At 39.7% G+C, this 15,834-nt stretch overlaps 1 non-coding gene across 1 annotated transcript; it reads right to left on the reverse strand.

Moving 5' to 3' along the window:
- Positions 1-6,867: 6,867 nt before the first annotated feature.
- LOC122911003 lies at positions 6,868-6,974 on the reverse strand. The gene has a single exon (XR_006385347.1). It is a non-coding gene; the product is annotated as a U6 spliceosomal RNA (small nuclear RNA).
- Positions 6,975-15,834: the final 8,860 nt, after the last annotated feature.

The following is a 15,834-nucleotide window of genomic DNA, read 5'->3' on the forward strand; positions in this document are numbered from 1 at the left end:
GTGGAAGAGGGGACCGAGGTGTGTGATTGTAAAGGTACTTATTTATTTATTTATTTTTTCCTTTGTGTACACATTTAGTTTTATTGTAACAAAGCAACTTGTACACTTTGTAAAGGTACTTTAAAACAAGACAACTCTTGTGTTTTCGTCTTTCAATTGAAAAATGAAGAATAAGCTAGTCTTCTAAAAACAATACCACATATTGCTGCTGGAAAGATGTCCCTATGATAAGCAACCCCCACTCAACTGCTACAGGTTTTCTCCTTCTCTTCCTCCCCCCGGGCACTACATGCGCACGCGCACACGCACACGCACACGTACCCACGCAAGCGCACGCATGCACCTGCGCACACGGGTCTTGTTAACTGTTTACATTTAAGTTTATCCCAGTAAGCCAAGAGTTAGACTAGAAAGGGATATCAGGGGATAGAAGGAAGGGATGCCTTTTGCCTGCCATTTGAGTTGGGGTTTATAAGACTCTTCTGATCTTCCTCTTACCTCTTTTCCATACTCCCTTCTTTCTGCTTTTAAAAGCTCCAACACGTTAGCTGAGATTCTTAACTAAGGAAACGCGGCTGTACTGAGGTAAACCCTCCGCAGCATTTTTCAATGAGGAGAGCTTTGGCTTTTGGCTGAAGTTGACCACGGTCTTGGTCAATAGTGTAGTATTAAAGAGAACTTTGCTTTCTGCTGTCAAGACTCTTCTGGAAACAACAAAAAATAAAGTCTCAGCTGGTATTTGGGCCAATTTTAACAGGTCCAGTTTTGTTTGTTTGTTTGTTTGTTTTTCTCATCTCCTGCTGTTTGGGGAAATAGTGATGGGAATAATAATGGAAGCTTTGTGGTAGTGGAAATCTCTCCAGTTTGAACCTCCAAAGTCTTAGTTAAGTAAAACTCATGTTTTGTGTAAAAAAAAGAAATTCTCATTTGAAAAAAGACACCTTGAAACATTAGGCCGAACTGTCCTCTATTTGTAACTCGTATTAAAAATGCTTCAGAAAAATACAGAAGCAGTTAAATAAGACCAGTTGTTAATGTAGGTGGTGGGTCCGTGGCATTGTCATACCACGTCTTCGTCTCTGTATGGCTGAGAGTTTTCGGATTTATTTCACACATATTTGAAAATTTCATTCTTATCCCCTCAAAAGTGAATTAAAAATTAATGTTTTTATAAATCTTTATAAATAAGGAACCAACGTGTATTGAATTAATCCAATATCCTCTCTCCCCCATGCTGACTTGCTGGCTCTTCAAAATGGGAAAGTAGATAAAACCTCTTTGCCCTTATTACTGGATCCACCTAATTCACTTGCTCCCAGAGAAATTATCACTGTCAAAACAAACTTAATTTGGGGTGCCTGGGTGGCTCAGTGGTTTAAGCCTCTGCCTTCAGCTTGGGTCATGATCTCAGGGTCCTGGGATCAAGCCCCACATCGGGCTCTCTGCTCAGCGGGGAGCCTGCTTCCCCCTCTCTCTCTGCCTACTTGTGATCTCTCTCTGTCTATCAAATAAATAAATAAAAATCTTTAAAAAAAAACAAACTTAATTTTATGGAAGCCTTGACTGGACACTGGAAGGCTAATTCACTGGGGAGAAAAAGAGAAGCTTCTCTTTATTTTTATTTACCTTGTTCTCTCCAACAAATTGGAACACACCTGCTTTTTGGGAGAAAAAAGGAGTAGGGGGAATGGAGAAAAAGGGGAGAGGAGGCAGGGCAGCAAGATGAGGCCTCTTGGGGATTTTTCACTTGCTTAGTAGTAAGTAAAATGATCGTTTCTCAAACAAACAAAACACACCCAGTTGTACATTTAAAAAATGATACTGATGACCAAAGAAACTTGGTGTGTGAGTCAGAACTTGGAAGGAAGGCGTGGGTTACTTAAAAACTGGCTTTAGGGCTTATGCATCTTTTTTTCCATTTATACATTATTTTAATGTTTCCCACCTGAGTAGAGGCCTGTCCTGTAAACCAATGCTTTCTCAGGCTAACGGGCATCTGAATTAACAGAGGATCGTGTTAAAAATGTAGATGGTCTTTTTCATGTGTTCCATTTCTTCAAAAAAGTTGATATTTTGTTATTTTATAGGGATTGCATTAAATGTGTAGATTGCTGTAGGTAGCATAGACACTTTCATAATATTTGTTCTTCTAATCCATGAGAGTGGAACGTTTTTCCATTTCTTTGTGCCTTCCTCAATTTCTTTCTTGAGTATTCTAGTTTTCTGAGTACAGATTCTTGACTCTTTTTAGATTTATTCCTGGGTATCTTACGGTTTGGGGTGCAACTGTAAATGGGATAGACGTCTTAATTTCTCTTTCTTCTGTCTTGTTGTTGGTGTATAGAAATGCAACTGATTTCTGTACATTGATTTTATATCCTGAGAGGGAGAGAAACCGTAAGAGACTCTCACTCTCAGGAAGCAAACTGAGGGTTGGCGAAGGGTGGGGAGGACGTGGGAGGAATGAAATGGCTGGGTGACGGTCATTGGGAAGGGTATGTGCTCTGGTGAGAAAAAAATAAATAAATAAGATAAATGCAGATGCAGATGGATAGGTCTGCGGTGGGCCTGAGAGTCTGCATTTCTAACCAACTACCGGGTGATGGTGTTGCTGCTGATCTGTGATCCACCCTCAATTAACTTGGCAATATTCTAAAGTTTTTTGAATGTATTTCTGCTACCAAAATAACAATGAGCTCATCCTACTTTTTCTTACCATATAAAATCTGAATACTAGAATAAGGCCATCAATTCTCAGTGGGTGCAATATTGCCCCCAAAGGGGAGGAGATTGTTTCGTTGGAAGTAAAAAAGCTGAAACAGATATATGGTAGAGTTGGCCCTTCAACAACAGGGGTTTGAACTGTGCAGATCCACTTATACGTGGATTTTTTTCAATAAATACAGTACCATAAATGTATTTTCTCTTCCCTATGACTTTCTTAATGACATTTTCTTTTCTCTAACCCACTTCATTGTAAGAATGCTATATATAATACACGTAACATATAAACTATGTGTTAATATACCGTTCATGTTATCCATAAGGCTTCTAGTCAAAAGCAGGCTATTAGGAGTAAGTTTTGGGGGAATCAAAAGTTACATGCAGATTTTCAACTGTGTGGGGGGTTGGTGTTCCTAACCCTCATGCTGTCCAAGGGTCAACTGTATTATCAGTGATATTAAAATGTCATGGTAGCCGGTAGAGAATGCCACTCTTGGTCTCAGGGTCATGAGTTTGAGTCCCACATTGGGTGTGGAGATTTCTTAAAAATAAAATCTTGAAAATAAAATGTCAGGAGGAGCCACAGGGAAAATGTATAAAAAACTGCCCTAAACTATTATAAAGTCTCATGAAACTGGCACAGACTGCCTGATTATAAACACTCAGTCACCAACATCTAAGATTTCTATTATATATTACTACCTGGATTCTCAAATTCTCATTGATAAACATGATGAAAATTTTTTATTGTAGAGGATGCTGCGTTGAATTTTCCCCTTTATTAAGCATCTAAATATTATGAATTGCAAAGGAGAGGGATGAGAATAAATACAGGATGATGATCAGAGATGACTTATATGAACATGAAAATTAACCTGAGTTGAATAAAAAATTAGTCAGATTACAAATAAATGAGAGACTTACAACTGGAATTGTAAATACACTCCTTTTCCCTGATGTTTTAAATACACATTACCTTTTAAATGCACTTCTTTATACTCCTATTTTATGTGTAATTATTTTTCTAAGAATGAGGTAATGAGTCCCCTTAGTGCACACTTGATGCAGAGAATATTCTAATTAAAAATACATAATTCCATTTAACTATGGATATGTGCTAAACTACCTCCCATGTCCAAATATGCGTGGCCAACCCCTGGCATAGCAGAGAGAGCTAGTGCCTTCTGCTAGGTCAGGGAGGCCAGCAAAGGCAACTGCTGTCATCTCCATGTGAAATAAAATGAGACATCACCCAAATCTGGGCCCGAACCTGTTCCACAAGGGTCACAATGTGAAGGCTTTTCCCAGTAACAAAAACTGACCTCCTTAAGTGTACCTATTAATGAGCTGAATGCTGGTGCTTTCATCATCCCCAAGTGCTACAAGGTATTATAATTACTCCAATTTTTCATGATTAATTACAAGCATGAGGTGCAAATAAGCTAATACAAGTCAAGGGCTAAGAAGCAGAGAGCAGGGATTTGAACAAAGGGAGCTTTCCCCCGGAGCTGGCCTCTCTCATTGGCAGTTCATGCTGGTTGTATCCAACTAATTTGGGAGTGGTTTTAGGTGGTCAAGACCCAGCTGGCTTCCTCTCTAGGGCATGTCAAGGTTGACAGGAAGAGGCAGTCTAGTGCCATGACCAAGGGACTAGGAATAAGGTATCCTGTCAAAAGTCCAGCCCGTGGGGCTCCTGGGTGGCTCAGTGGGTTAAAGCCTCTGCCTTCAGCTCGGTCATGATCCCAGCGTCCTGGGATGGAGCCCTGCGTGGGCTCTCTGCTCCGGGGGGAGCCTGCTTCCTCCTCTCTCTCTCTCTGCCTCTCTGCCTACTTGTGATTTCTCTCTGTCGAATAAATAAAATCTTAAAAAAAAAAAGTCCAGCCCGACTAATCGGGAATTTTTTAAAAACAGTTTTAATAAGGGGATATGTCAAATACTATACAATTCACCCATTCAAAGCATGAGTTCAGTGTTGTTTAGTATATTTATGGGTATGTGAAACCATCATCATATCTTAAAAAAAAAAAAGAAAAGAAGATTTATTTATTTATTTTAGAGAGAATGAGCAAATGAGGGGACAGGCAGAGGGAGAAAGGGAATCCCAACTGGATTCCAAGGCATGGAACTCCATCCTAGAACCCTGAGATCATGACCTGAGCCAAAATCAAGATTTGGCAACTCAACCAACTGAGCCACCCAAGTGCTTCAACCATCACCACATCTAATTTTCAAACATTTTAGTGTCTCCTAAAAGATAGCTCATACCCGTTAGCATTCACCCCCAACTCTCAACCCCCCTACCCCCAGCCCTAATCAACCACTAACCTACCTTCCATTTCTATATAGTTTCCTATTCTAAACACTTAATATAAATTGAACCATATCTATGTGATCTTTCGTGATGGGTTTCTTTCATTTAGCATAATGTTTTCTGGACTTACCTCTGTTGTAGCATGTATCAGTACTTGGTTCCTTTTCACTGGTGAGTAATATTCGTTGATTTGATTCACTACATTTTATTTTTCATACATTAGTTGATGGACATTTGGGTTGTTTCTACCTTTTGGCTATTATGACTCATGCTTCTATGAATATTCAGGTACCACTTTTGGTGTGGTTGTAGGTTTTCATTTCTCTTGGTGTATGCCTGAGAGTTGAATTGCTAGGTTGCATGATAACTGTACGCTCAACATTTTGAGGAACTGCCAGTCAGTTTTCCAAAGCAGGGTACCACTTGACATCTCCACCAGCAGTGTGTGGGTTATGGTGTGTCCACATCCTCCTCAGAGCTTGTCAACAACTGCCTTTTTAGTTAAAGCCATCGTAATGGGTGTGAAGTAATATCTCATTGGGTTTAGATGTACATTTCCCTAATGGTTAATGATGTTGAGCATCTTCTTGGTTTTCATGCCTGCTGGTTATTTTGTTTATCTTCTTTGATAAATGACTATTCAAATGCTTTGCCCATTTTAAATTTAGATTAGTTGCCCCTTTTTTGTTATTGGGTTGTGTTTTTTATATATTCTGGATACAAATTTCTTGTCAGATATGTGATTTACAAAATGTTTTCCCCTTCTGTGGAAATCTGTTCACTTTCTTGATAATTTGTGCACAGAGTATGATGCAGTGCTTTCTTTTTTTCTTTTTTTACTTCTGCCTTTTTTTTTTTAATCTAAGAAACCACTGCTTACCTAAAGGTCAAAATTATTAACTCTTATGTTTTCTCCTAAGAGAAAACATAAAAGTTCTATCCTAAGAGAAAGCTCCTGAGTTTTCTAGTTTTAGCTCTTTCATTTAGGTTTGTAATTTATTTTGAATGAACTTTTTGTATATGCTGTGATATAGTCATGTAACTTTTGTGTATGTTGTCTGGTATGGGAGATATATCCTGGTAAATAAATTCTATTCTTTGTGTGTGGATATCTGGTTGTCCCAGCACCATTTATCGAAAACATTATCTTCTCCCTATTATGTCTTGGTACATTTGTCAAAAATCAATAAGGATTTATTTTTGGACTCTCAACTCTTCCACCATTCTATATGTCCATCTGTAAGCCAGTACCACATTATCTTAATTACTGTAGCTTTGTAGTAAGTTTTGAAATGAGGAAGTATGAATCTTCTAACTTTGTTGTTCTTTTGCAAGATTGTTTTGTTATTCTGGATTCTTTGCAATTCTGTATGAATTTTATAATGAGTTGTCAATTTCTTCAAAAGCCACTGGGATTTTGATAGGGATTATACTGCATCTACAATCTTGACAATATTAAGTCTTTTGATCCATGAACATAGGATATCTTCCCATTTTTTAAGGTCGTTAATTACTTTTAGTGGTGTTTTATAGTTTTCAGTGTACAAGTCTTACACTTCTTTTACTAATCTTATACCTAAGTGATTTATTCTTTTTGATGCTATTGTAAATGGAATTGTTTTCTTCATTTTATTTTCAGAGCTAGTCTATAGGAATAGGGATTGATTTTTTTATATTGATCTTGTATCCTGCAACCTTCCTGTACTCTTTTATTACTTCTACTACTTTTTTAGTGGATTCCTTAGGATATTCTATGCAGATATATCTGCAAATATATTTTTGCTGCTTCTTTTACAATCAGAAGCTATTCTCCTTTCTTTCTTTCTTTCTTTCTTTCTTTTTAATGTTTCATGAAGTTGTGTGTCATCTTTGTGCGGGGGCCATGCTAATCCTCTTTGTGTTGTTCAAATTTTAGTATATGTGCTGCTTAAGTGAGCACTTTTACTTCTTTTTCTTGCCCAATTGTCCATCTCCAGTAAGATGTTAAATAGAAGTCAAAGAGTGAACATGCTTTTCTTTCTTATTCTTGATTTAAGAGAAAGTATTCAGTCTTTCACCATCATGTATGGTATTAGATGTGGATGATTGAGCAAGTTCCCTTCTATTCCTGGTTTGTTGAGTGTTTTGATCAAGAAAGGATGTTGGATTTTACCAAATGCCTTTTCTGCATCTGTTGAAATTATCAGGTGGTTTTTGTCATTTATTCAGTATATACTGTATTACAATGATTGATATCCATCAAAGGTGACACTACCTTTGAATTTCTTGGATAAATCCCATTTGGCCCAGTATGTAATCTTATTATATGTTGCTGGATTAAGTTTGTTCTTATTTTGTTGAAGATTTTTTGCATCTATATTCATACAGGATTTTGGTCTATAGTTGTTTTTTTTTTCCTTGTGATATATTTTTCTGGTTTTGGTATCAAAATAACTCTGGCCTCATAAAATGAATTGAAAAGGGTTCCTGCCTCTCCTGTGTTTTGGAAGAGTTTGCAAAAAATGAGTATTAATTTTCCTTCAAACATTTGGTAAACTTCATCAGTAGTCATCTGAACTTGGTCTTTTATTGGTAGGAAATTTAAAAAATTACTAATTTTGTCTCTTTACTTATTATAGGCCTATTCAGATTTTTAATTTTTTTTCTTGAGTCAGTTTTGGTAGGTTTTTTTTTAATGTCCTTAAATCCTAAATTCCATTTTTTAAAATTTATTTTCAGCATAACAGTATCCATTATTTTTGCACCACACCCAGTGCTCCATGCAATCTGTGCCCTCTATAATACCCACCACCTGGTTGTGTCTTTTTATGAATTGGTCCATTTCATCTAAGTTATCTGATTTGTTGGCATACAGCTGTTCATAGCTTTCCTTATAATCTATTTTATTACTATAAGTTTGGTAGTAATGTTCCCCCTTTTATTCCTGATTTTAGTAATTTGTGTCTCCTCTTTTTTTTTCTCTTAGCTAGCCAAGAAAAAATTTATCTTTTCAAGTAACTTATTTTTGGATACATTGACTTTCTCTATTGTTTTTCTGTTCTCTATTTCACTGATCTCTGCTCTAATCTTTATTATTTCCTACCTCTTTTTTAGCTTTGGTCTTCTTATTCTAGTTCCTTAAGGTATAATGTTAGCTACTGCTTTGAAAATCTTTTTTAATGCAGGCATTTACAGATATACATTTAGGAAGGAATGTGGACTTCCTTTTTTTTTTTTCACAAAGAAGATCTAATAGTTTGATAAAAACTTAACCAGTGAGATTTAATTATAATTTTACTTGGATGTCTTTACTTACTTTCTGATTCTGTGGCAAGGAAGCAACCAAACCCCACAAGTTAAACACAGAAACTCCAGGGAGCTTTTGTTCAGTGGTGACAAATATTCAGAGTTCCTATGATTTTTAATTTTGAAGAGTGATTTATTTGATGACAATTGTGAACCATTCTCAAACCTGTCACATGTAGTAAGTCTGCAATCTGAGAAATTGTTACCGGCATTTGCAAGCATTGCAGAAATTTAATAAACTGTCGCCAAACCATTTGCTTGTTTGAATGCCAAGGTTTCCTTCCCCACATCACATGCAGCGCCCTGCTGCCAACAGTTATCAAAATACTCCCACAGTTGTCACAGAGAGAACTGTTTAGGGAGTTTATGTTTCTTTATTCTTGTCGTTCCTATATTTCATTGCCTTTGCCACTCCTTGGGGATTTATTTGAATAACCTGAACATTATATGGAGCAGTTGAGTCTTAAACAATGGATTGAGAAACTAAGAATATCTGAGATCTAGGTATGGAAACAGAGATATAGGGTGCAGTGAGATTGGGAAGGAGGACTCATGTTCTACTCTCTCTGTGTTTGCATTTTTATAGAGAGACTGTGTTGTTTGTGTAACATAAAACAGCAATAAAAATTTAAAAACCGGGACGCCTGGGTGGCTCAGTTGGTTGGACGACTGCCTTCGGCTCAGGGCGTGATCCTGGAGTCCCGGGATCGAGTCCCACATCAGGCTCCCAGCTCCATGGGGAGTCTGCTTCGCTCTCTGACCTTCTCCTCGCTCATGCTCTCTCTCACTGTCTCTCTCTCTCAAATAAATAAATAAAAAATCTTAAAATTAAAAAAAAATTTAAAAACCATTTCAGGGGGAATCTAGACGAAAACACAAAGAAAAGTCTGGATAGATCAAGTCATTGTAATTGAAGATATGCAATTAGGTGGTACAAGCTTTTATAACAGGATTGAGAGATGTAATCCAGCCCTTTGAAATAAAGATTGACAAGAAATTACTGGCTCTGGGTTTGCATTTTCTCTGATGACTCCAACAGATAAATGCCAAGTCAGGTTAAAAAGGCTCTTGTATCTGAAACGGGGAAGGTAGAAGAGTAGAGGGCGTGACCTTGGACCTCATTCACCAAGTCAAACATGCATGAAAGTGTGGTCTTTTACCACTATGATAATATTTGCAACTGTCATCTGGAATAAACCTATCTCTGCTTTGTCTTGTTCAAAGGCTTTGATGGACACTTTGGCAGCACCTATCAAAATTTCAAACACATATACCCTTGACCAAGCAATTCTGTTGCTGGGAACCTCTTCTGAAGAAATATACCAGTGCACAGATTTTGGATAGACGGATGCTCATTGCAGCAAAATATTTCACATATCCTAAGTGTACATGAAAGGGAGTATGGTTAAGTAAATTATGGTCTATCTGTCCCCATGTCACGCGGCTCAGAAAGTAGAGATCTGGGAATCTAACAGAAGCTTTCACTTGCTCACAATACTACATTTCATGAATTAGTGAGTGTGGGTGGCTTTTTGGTGTTCAGAATTCAGCTTGTATGTTCTCCCAGGGTAGGTCAAGATTGGATGTTGGGGAGAGGAGCGAGGCAGGCCAGTGTCATAGCCAAGGAACAGTGAATTAGACAGAAAAAGTCAAGAGTTTCCACCAACAATAAAAAGTGGGAAAAAAGAAGTTATGTATAAATTAGGGAGAGGGATTCTGGAGGAAAGTATTTAGTCTCACCAAAGAAGTGTCACACTGGCCAGTTTTCACCCCTCTCCCTATTTTCACTCACCATAAACCCTTATCCTAAAAGACCCTAAGTGAACTTGAGGGGACTTTCATAGGGTTTTCTCAAGCTCAAAGAGCAGAGAGGACTGAAGGAGGAGCTTATTCTGGAGAATCTATCTGTCCCTTTTCATCAAAGAAAATCCGTTTTAACATGTGTTTGAGGGATTAGTACATCTTTGAAATCCTAAGCAAATGGGAAGAGAATTCTTGCAGGGTTCTCAGAACTATGAAATGAAGGGGCTGGTGTGGCTGAGGCAGGGTGGGATGATTCAGAGCATTTTAAGGAGTGCACGCCAGTTTCAGGAGTCCTGGCATTTTCCGCATGCCCTGCTGTTTCCGGTCATCCCAGATGCTACACTAGCCTTCTGGATGACCTTGAGCCAAATACTGGTCTTTCTGTAAGTCATCTTTTCTTTCTAGTACAGGAGGTGGCTGGAACAAATGATCCACAGTCTCCCTTCAACTTGTGATTTAATGTATTGTTTTCCAGACTTACTGAATCATTAGGATTTTAAATAAGCATTACTTGGTAGTTATTAATGAAGGTTAGAAAAAAAAAAACTTTCCTAACACAATTCTTACACATGCACACATGTGGAAATACACACACACACACACACACACACATACACATGCATTTGTAAAATGAAATATAAAACACTACCTAAGAAGAAACTCTATACTTTGGTGATCTGTATCCTTGGTTCTTTCTTCCTTGCGAAGAAGGAAGAACCAATAACATTTTCCGTGGTATAAGGAAGAATGGAATAGTTTAAAGGAGGAATGCTAGCAGGAGTATACTCTATGTACATTTTTAACTTTTTTATTTTTTTTTAAAGATTTTGTTTATTTGACACGGAGAGAGATCACAAGTGGACAGAGAGGCAGGCAGAGATAGAGAGGGGGAAGCAGCCTCCCTGCTGAGCAGAGAGCCTGATGTGGGGCTCGATCCCAGGATCCTGAGATCATGACCTGAGCCAATGGCAGAGGCTTAACTGACTGAGCCACCCATGTGTCCCATCTATACGTACATTTTAATATTCAACTGCATTTCATTTCTCCAGAAGCCCGCGGGAACGTACGCACATGCCCACACTCCACTGCTATCTTAGCACATTAAGGAGTTAGTAAGGAGTGATGTTGAAGTGAAGGTACCATTTTGACCCACGGTAGCACACTAATAGAAAGAAAAGCCTTCGGTTGGCACCTGCTTTTTCGTCTGTTCTTACACTTTTAGGAGTTGTGTGTTTGTCTGTACCTTTCAGGCCAGGTGGAAGTGGAGGGTGTAGAACCTGGATAGGAGATCATTGATAGAAATGCGTGTGTGTGTTTATTACATAGTAAGTGTAAAATGCATAGCAAGTGCTTCTTTAACACAGCTTATTTCAAATGCTTCACAGACCTCCAGCTACGAGGGTGGGGGTTCATAACCGAGAGCCCCTGCTGTTGTACTCTGAAATCCATCCTGTGTGCTCCGAGGGCACGCCTTCCACCGGCTGCTCTCAGCCGGGGACACTCAGTCTGGCAGGCCTGCCACTGGAAGACTGGGATCCTTCTTGTTCTCAACTTGGGCTCAAGGACTGGGCCCCCTCCTTTCATGGTCTTGACCAGCTTCCCTATCCTGCTGGGGCACGCAGGAATGCCTCTCCAGGCTCTCTTCCTCCTCTGCTTCAGGTGGAGGCAGACTTCCCCTCTTCTCTCAAGGAAGAAAATCCTTGCATCTTTAACTCTGTCTTGGCCTCTGCTTCTCTGGAGAATCAGAACAACATATTCAAGCTGATGAAAAGCACAGCTTTGCAAGACAAAGACTAAAAGGGACATAAAGGAGGAAGAGAGGGAGTTTATCCATTTGGCTTAGCTGATAGACGTGCCCAGAACTCTCAGCAATGCACAAGAAATTAATAACAGTGGTATCCTATGTGAGGTTTTGGGAAGAATGAATGGGGACAAGAGCTGGGAGAGAACCTTTTCAAAGTATACCCTATAATAAACAGTTCCTTGATTTTCCAAGCAAGTAAATGTACAATAGTTTGAAAATGTAAAATTATATATCTGGATTAAAAAAAACAAACAGTCATGAATTCGAGAGAAAAACAAAGGATACCCTTTGGAGATGGATCCGAGTTTGAGTCTCCACTCAGCTGGTGATTTTGGGAGAATAATGGATCTCCGGTCGGTCACTGGGCTCTTGGTTTCCAGATATCAGTGAGTTGCTTTTCTCCTTGAATTCTATGATCTCATTCACTGGCTCTCAAGAAGGCATATTCTGCCAACCCCATTGCCACTGGGCTTGGCCTTGGACTGGCTCAGGCGAGGGGCCTGTGAGGCCACGAGCTAGTGAGTCTAAGAGGCTCTCAAGAACCAGCGCACTGAGCAGACCTTGCTGTCTCTTCCTTCCATCAGGGACCACCAGTCCCGAGCTAGGGGGAAGCGGGGAGCAGCTGGGTAGAGGGGGAGGAAGGGTGGGCAGGGAGTGGGTGTTGGGGGGGCGGCAGAGGGCTCTCCGACAGCTTGGATTCTTGGAATAAAGTGGCTGAGCCGCAGCTGGCTGGTAGCTGCCAGCTCCCCCCGCCGCCCCCGCGATGTGTCATGCGAGCAAAGCAAACTTCTGTGGTTGAAAACCACTGTGGTTATTCCCTCAACTTTTAATTTTTATAAAAATTTCAGAATAAGGTTGAAAGGGTAGTATGATCAACACCTCACTTAGCTTCCCTGGTTCTAACATTTTGCCACATTTGCTAAATTTCTCTTGCTCCCACTCTAGATATAAAGCCCTTGATTTTTTCTGAGGCATTGGAGTTATAGACATGATGATGCTATACCCCTAAATCTTTTCACATTATAGCCTAAGAACGTGGATTTTCTCCTGTGTGACCATAATACTGTTGCCAGGTCCAAAAAAACACAGTTTTTTTATTTACTACTGTTATCACCGGCAGTGATATTGTTTACCATACAGTTCATCTTCAAATTTGTCAAAATAATATCCTTGGAATTTTTTTTTCTTTCTGATGCAAAACCCAGGTGAGGATCATACATGGCTACTCATCATCTATCTCTCTAGTCTCCTTCAATTTAGAACAGTTCCTGAACTCTTTTGGTTCCTCTTTCGTGGAACCGAGAGCTTAGACCAGTTGTTTTGTGGAATGTATCATTTCCCGGATATATCTGATCTCTCTTCCTCATGATTCTTTAGATTCAGGCCAAACAGTTGGGGCAGGAATATTACACGTGTCCCGTTGTTACTCCAACCAGGAGGCACAAATAATGTGATTGTTCCATTTGGGGTGATGATAAATTCTGACCCCTTGTTAAGTTGTTGTCCACCAGATTTCTCCAATGATGTTTCCTTTATCTCTCTGTGGGGATAATCTGTGGGTGATACTTAGACACTTGGTGAATATCTTGATCCCAACAAAATTTCCCCACTGCTTTCAGCATCCATAGGTGATCCCTTTCTGAATCAATTATTACCTGGATAGTTGTGGAGAGGTGATTCCCTGGTGCCAACCACCCCCCCCCCCGCCCCATTGTGTTATTCTATTATGTGGATTTTGTAAAGAAAACTTCCCCTCTGCTCCCATTTATTTTTGAGTATCACTATGGACTCATGGATTTTTAAGAACATATATAATGCTATAATCCTTCATCATTATCCTTTTTGTTATTTAAATTGTCCTGAATTTGTACAATGGGAGCTCTTGTCAAGCTGGATCCTGTGTCCTTTTTACATGTTTCTGCCTGCCTTTTGAGAATTTTCTTGTTTTCTGGCACAGTAGGATGTTCTAAGCTGACCTTTGATATTTACTGCCACAGACCTGATGATTCTTTTCATTTGGGAGCGAGACTAAGAATGAGACAAAGATTTGGGGAGAAAGCTGATAAAGGAGGCCGGAAAGGAGATTTAGCATTAGCAAATATTTTGAGGGAATTCTTTTTTTTTTTTTTTTTAAGATATTATTTATTTATTTGACAGAGATCACAAGTAGGCAGAGAGGCAGGCAAAGAGAGAGGAGGAAGCAGGCCCAGGACCCTGGGATCATGACCTGAGCTGAAGGCAGAGGCTTTAACTCCTGAGCCACCCAGGTGCCCCTTGAGGGAATTCTTGACCAAAGATTTACCTTGGGTAGGTCTCTCAGCTTTCCCCAAGCCCGAATCTCCTCTTCTGGAAAATAAAGATTATTATGCCTATTGAATGAGTAGGTTTGCAAAAATGAACAAAACTGATTGATTGGCATATGTTCAACATTCAATTACCATTACTAACATACTTCCAACCAAGTTAATTTTCTGCGATACTTGAGATTTCCAATTACTGTTCCCACTGTGGTTGACTTATGATTAAATTTGTTTAAATTTATGTTCTGAGGCTTTGTTTAAATATTGCTCTACAACCAGATGGGGGTAAAATCTAAAGGACTGATGAACAACGGTCTTTCAAGGGAGTAAGTATACATAAGTTTAAGAAGGAAGCAAAAGACACACACACATCCCCCGCAGGTGTATATGTATACTTCATGGTTTGAAATAGGATCTTAAATGAGAGGTGGTGTAGTAAAACTTGACCGGCTTTAAGTCCAAGGTCGGCGGCTTCCATTTCTTATCTTACAAGGGAAGGGAATGACACTCCCTGAGCAATTGATGTGAATGTCAAATTCAGAACAAGGAGACCCATGTATGGAGGCAGGGAGTGTTTCATTTTTCTTCCAGTTTTGTAACTGGCACACAACACTGTTTAAGGTGTACAGCACAAAGACTTGAAACACATGCATATCGCCCAAGGATTAGCACAGGATGTTAGTATCTTGTTTCGGAGATTGTGATGAAAACTTTGAGGATTTATATTTTTGGCAACTTTCAAATATACCATATTGTTAATTACAGTGATCATGTTGGACATTACTTCCCCAATACCGATTGATCTTATAGCTGGAAGTCTACTTGCTGACCACTTTTCACCCAGGTCCCCAAGGGAAGGCAGGGGTGCCTTGCCCAGTATCTGTTCTTTAGCCGGTGCCGCCTCCTGGTGGTGACATCTTCCCATTGCAAGTCGGAGCCGAGGTGAAAAGGCCACAGGCTTAATTTGTAAACTTAAAACGCCCCAAGTAACGCCACAGCATCCGACAACTCTGAATAAACATCATTATCATACTTCACCCAGGTTATACTTGCTTCGATAGCAACAACACGCTGTTATGACAGAGGAGTTAGACACTGAGCTGGAACCTCCCGCAAAGGAAGTCAACCATTCAACACGTATTTATTGAGTACCTACTGTGTGCCGGGCACGGCTCTGGCCCCTTGGGACCAATTCCACCCCAGTGAGATAGGGAAACTGACGGACTCCATAAAAATCTGCTTTTTGCTCCTTTTCCTGCTTCTATTCTTGCTAGGACCTGCACCCGCATTTTACACATGCCTTATAATACTAACAGTGTGTATCCTCTTTGTAAGGGACCAGGAGTGAATGATTTCTTTAGAACAGATTATTTCTATTCCATTCAGGTGAGAATGGCGAGGAAGCGTTCCTATGGTATTCCAGACCCCCAGAGCTAGACATCTGGACACCAAGATCCCCCCCCCGGCTCACAGGAGTAAGACCTGAGCCCTCACCTCTGTTCTAACTAGTTCCTGGACGCCTAAGAGGGCACCGCCGTCCTCGGTAAAAACTCCCAGGCTCCGAGCAAAGACGAGGCTCTCTCTTTTCCTTTCTGAGTCTCCCAGAC

The sequence above is a fragment of the Neovison vison genome, chromosome 6 (genome assembly GCF_020171115.1).
Source record: "Neovison vison isolate M4711 chromosome 6, ASM_NN_V1, whole genome shotgun sequence".
In the NCBI taxonomy this organism is placed as follows: domain Eukaryota; kingdom Metazoa; phylum Chordata; class Mammalia; order Carnivora; family Mustelidae; genus Neogale; species Neogale vison.